The 5000-nt window shown below is 47.8% G+C and overlaps 1 protein-coding gene across 1 annotated transcript in view; it reads right to left on the bottom strand.

The window, feature by feature from the left end:
• Positions 1-5000, bottom strand: part of LOC143301646 (doublecortin domain-containing protein 1-like) — a 95001-nt gene that overhangs the window by 9711 nt on the left and 80290 nt on the right. The window lies entirely within an intron of this gene.

Below are 5000 nucleotides of genomic sequence, written 5' to 3'. Positions count from 1 at the left end.
GAAAAGTCCACAGACACAGTCCAGACGATATGCATTGTGTGTATGACAGTCAGTCGTGTTCGAACTATGACCATCAGAACAGCAGAGGAGGTAAGTGATGTCCCGACAATCTGGGCTACAATTTGATTATAGTTGGAGAGTGTCTTGCCCAAGTTACATCCCCACTCTCTCGGTTAAGAGGGTTTTAGGACAGTAGGCGTTGGGATGGGTTCCCAAAAGGCCAACCAACCCTCAAGGCTGCAGCACTAAGGGCCAGTGCAATTTTTTTTTCCTCCTTGTCTGAGAGAGATAGTCCTTCACAAAAGACTAAGCTGTAAACGATTTCCAACTGCAATGGAGAAACCATAGATCTCACTTTGCTGTCGGCGATATATCACCAAGCTTGTCAACAGACCCCACAATGAGAATTTGCATCATACCACGAAAGTCGCCCTTCTCCGTGTCTTTAGAGCTCTGTCGGCTCGGTACTGATGTTCTTGCTTCCAAAGTCCAATCAGACGCCGACATGGCTTACTGGGTCTTAAATGTACGCATTTGATCGTCTGCATGGTGTATGCATACACACGAAAGGGGTTCAGGTGCTAGCAGATCGGTACATCTGTTGAGCTGAGAAATCGGGAGAAAAAAAAAATCTCCAATCAGTTGACCGGCATTCGAACCCTTGACCCTCAAATTGTAAGTCAAAAGCTACGTGAATGAATGAATGAATGAATGAATGAATGAATGAATGAATGAATGAAGAAGAAGAAGAAAGAAGAAGAAGAAGAAGGAGGAGGAGGAAGAAGAAGAAGGAAGAAAGGAAGTAAGGAAAGAAGGAAGGAAGGAAGAGGTTGAGAAGAAGAAGAAGAAGAAGAAGAAGAAGAAGAAGAAGAAGAAGAAGAACAACAACAACAACAACAACAACAACAACAACAACAACAACAACAACAACAACAACAAAGAAAGAGAGGGACGGAGTGGGGGATGAAAAAGAGGAGGAGAAGCAGAACAACAAGAACAAGAAGCCACACAATGCAGCCTTTCACCAGACAGCGTCCACATAATTCTCTCTCTCTCTCTCTCTCTCTCTCTCCCTCCCTCTCTCTATCTCTCTCCCTCCCTCTCCATCTCTCTCTTCCCCTCTCTCTCTCTCTCTCTCTCTCTGTCTCTCTCTCTCTCTCCCTCCCTCCCTCTCTCTATCTCTCTCCCTCCCTCTCTATCTATCTCTTCCCCCCCCCCTCTCTCTCTCTCTCTCTCTCTCTCTCTCCCAAGCAATACGCAGGTGTGTCAGAGAATCAGAAGGGGAATACGATATTTGGACACCCCATTCCCTTCGCTCATTTTGCTTCCATAGGCCCTACATCATCAACCTGTCTTCTCCTGCATCATCAACCTGTCTTCTCCTCCATCATCAACCTGTCTTCTGGCGAGAGTGTGTATGCTCGTGAAATTTGTGCTGATGCAGGCACAAAGATAAGATGCAAAATGAAGGTATTGATTGGAGAAACTGAACCGCTTGCTTACACTCATGAATACAAAGCTGAACAAACGTGAGCCACTTGCTGAATTTATCCACTTCACTCGGGAGTCGCTCGTCAGTGAAAACCGTCACCTCACTGAGATAAAAACAAACAACAACCCCCCCACCCCCCACCCTCCACAACAAACAAACAAACAAACAAAAACCGAGTTTCCAGGTCAGGATATCAATCATTATTTTCTTTTCATCAAAACATATTTCTCTGTGTGAAATTCGGGCTGTTCTCCCCAGGGAGAGCGCGTCGCTACACTGAGAGCGCCACCCTTTTTTTGTATTTTTTCCTGCAGTTTTATTTGTTTTACCTATCGAAGTGGATTTTTCTACAGAATTTTGCCAGGAACAACCCTTTTGTTGCCGTGGGTTCTTTTACGTGCGCTAAGTGCATGCTGCACACGGGACCTCGGTTTATCGTCTCATCCGAATGACTAGCGTCCAGACCACCACTCAAGGTCTAGTGGAGGGGGAGAAAATACCGGCGGCTGAGCCGTGATTGGAACCAGCACACTCAGATTCTCTTGCTTCCTATGCGAACGCGTTACCTCTAGGCCATCATCCCACAATAAATATATTGCTACTATTATTATCATCATTATTATCATTATATCAGTCATTATTCTTCAACTGGACTTCTTTCTCTTGTGATTACATTACCTTTTTTTGTTTCTCTTTGGAATGCATTACTTTTGTTCTGTGGAATCAATTACTCCACTTATCAAACGAACGCATAAGTAAAAGCTGTGTGGGTGTGTGTGTGTGTGCGTGTGTGTGTGTGTGTGCTTGGGCGCGCGCGATGTTTGTGCGTGCGTGCGTGTGTGTGTGTGCGCGCGTGCGTGCGTATGTGTGCCCGTGTGTGCGTACGTGTGTGCGTGCGTGCGTGCGTGTGTGTGTGTGTGTGTGTGTGTGTGTGTGTGTGTGTGTGTGTGTGTGTGTGTGTGTGCATGTGCGTGTGTGTGTGTCTGTGTGCGTGTGTCTGGCCTTTTTGTACCCATGTGTTTTGCACATGTGTATGTGTGCGTGAATGTGTGCTCATGCGCGCGCATGCTTGTCAGTGTGTGCGTACATGTACACATGTGTATGCTTATGTACGTGTACTTGTATGTGTATGCGCGCACGCGCGCGCGTGTGTGTGTCTTTGTGTGCTTGGGCGCGCGCGATGTTTGTGCGCGCGTGCGTGCATGTGTATGTCTGTGTGCCCATGTGTGTGTGTGTGCGCGCGCGCGCGCGCACGCGCTCACACGCGAGCTCGTTTATGTGTGCGTATATGCGCCCATGTTTGTGCGTGTGTCTGTGTGTGAGTGTGTACATGTGCATGTATGTGCGCGCGCACGAGCGCGTGTATTTGTTTGTGTGTGTCTTTATGTGTGCGTGTATGTGTGCCTGTGTGTGTACTCGTGTCTGTATTTGCGTTTTGTCCCCCGAAATGACTGGCCATTGTAGAATCCATTCACAAGGACATTTACAGCACAGTGTGCTACAATGGAGCAGTGTCTGACCCGTTCCAAATAAGCAGTGGTGTCTAGCAGGGTTGCGTGCTCGCCTCAACCCTTTTTGGCATAGTTTTCTCCATGCTCCTGTCATATGCATTTGCAAACAACGAAGACGGAGTTTACCTACACACAAGATCTGACGGAAAGCTCTTCACCCTGGCCAGACTCAGAGCCAAGACCAAAGTCAGGCATGTCACCATCAGAGAGGCTCTCTTCACCGATGACGCTGCACTAGTGACACACACAGAGGAGGCTCCAGATACCCATAGACCGCCCTGCAACCAATTTGGCCTCACCATTAGCCTGAAGAAAACGGAAGTGATGGTACACGGCACTGACTAACTCTCCTCCAATCATCCACATCGGGAGCCGCGGTCTCAGTCAACTCTTGTTGACCGTTTTCAGTATCTGGGGTCGACAATAACCTAGAATCTTTCTCTCGAGCCAGAGATCAATTCAAGAATCGCGAAGGCAGCCGGGGTCATGTCCAAACTTCACAAGAGGGTGTGGTCAAACAAAATGTTGACGGAGAATACCAAGATGCTGGTGTGCAGAGGTTCCGTTCTAAGCATCTAGTGAAACATGGACCACATTCCGCCCAAGAGAAGAGACTAAACAGTTTCCATCTCCGTTGCCTCAGAGGCATTCTTGGAATCCGATGGCTCGACAAGATCCCAAATACTGATGTGCTTGAGTATGCAGGCTTGCCAACTGTCTTCGACTTCGGAGTCAACGCCGTCTTCGCTGGCTCGGTTATGTTCACCGAATGAATGAAGGCCACATCCTTAAAGATCTGCTGTACGGCGAACTATCAGAGGGATCTACTTCTCAAGGCCGCCCCCGACTGAGATTCAAATACGCGTGTAAACGGGACCTGAAAAGTACAGGAATTGATGTGCAGTCCTGGGAAAGCCTTGCGGACTCACGATGATGTCGACCCTGGAAATCTAACATTCAGAGAGGGGTGAAACAAGCAGAGAGAATCCGCATTGACTCGCTGAGGAGAAAAACAGCCACACCCAAGTCAGATTCTGCAAACCAAGCACAGCATCTACCTATAACTGTCCCACATGCAGTGGAGATTGCCACTCCAGCATCGGTCCACACAAGCAGGAAGTGCAACGCCCAGCATTGACTACATTTCTGGTTCAGCCATAGTCTCTCAGGAGGACGACGACAACGACGACGTTTGTGTGTGTGGGACTAGCGTATACATGCAAATGAGTGGCTGCTGTCTCCCCCCCACACCCACCCACCCACTCCCACTCCACCCCCACTCCCCATCCCCTGCAACCCTCTCTTTCTAAAACTACATGCTCACACGCAAGCATCAACCCACCAGCCCTCACCCAGACACGACCGCAGGCGGCTGCAAGTTCAAAAGCGTGCACACACACACACACACACACACACACACACACACACACACCCTCCACCTTGATGACAGCCGAGGAGCAAAAAAACAAGTTCATTTCGGACGGTGTTTGACGTAAAGACGGGTGTCCCGTTTCTTTAAATGACACCCTGTCTGTCCAGTCCCCACCCTGTTTCTTTAAATGACACCCTGTCACAATGCCCACCCTGTTTTCTAAACTGATGACACCCTGTCACAAACCCTCCGTCACCACCACCACCACCACCACTCCTTGATGCATTCTCTGTCACAAAACATTTCACTTTCACAAAATACGACATAAAAACCTCCTTGCGTTGCAGACTTTTCCGCACCTGCGCAAATGATTTTTCCCCCCTCCCCTAGAAAATAAACTTCCCAAAATAGAAAAAGGGATGAGAGGAGGAGGGAGCAGGATTAAACGTTTAGCAATGATTCATTAAAAGATTCAAATACCCGTAAAGTCTTCTTTTTTTTTTTCGTGTAAAGCAGCTTGCGTCTGAATGTAAGGTTCATAAAAGGCACCATTTTTAAAAATTTTTATTTACTCTAAGCTGTTTTGGAGATAATGATGTTTGAACCGTCATCCAATCAGTTTTCA

This window comes from Babylonia areolata, chromosome 27 (assembly GCF_041734735.1).
Source record: "Babylonia areolata isolate BAREFJ2019XMU chromosome 27, ASM4173473v1, whole genome shotgun sequence".
Lineage (NCBI taxonomy): Eukaryota > Metazoa > Mollusca > Gastropoda > Neogastropoda > Buccinidae > Babylonia > Babylonia areolata.
This window is presented reverse-complemented; position numbering and strand designations above follow the sequence as displayed.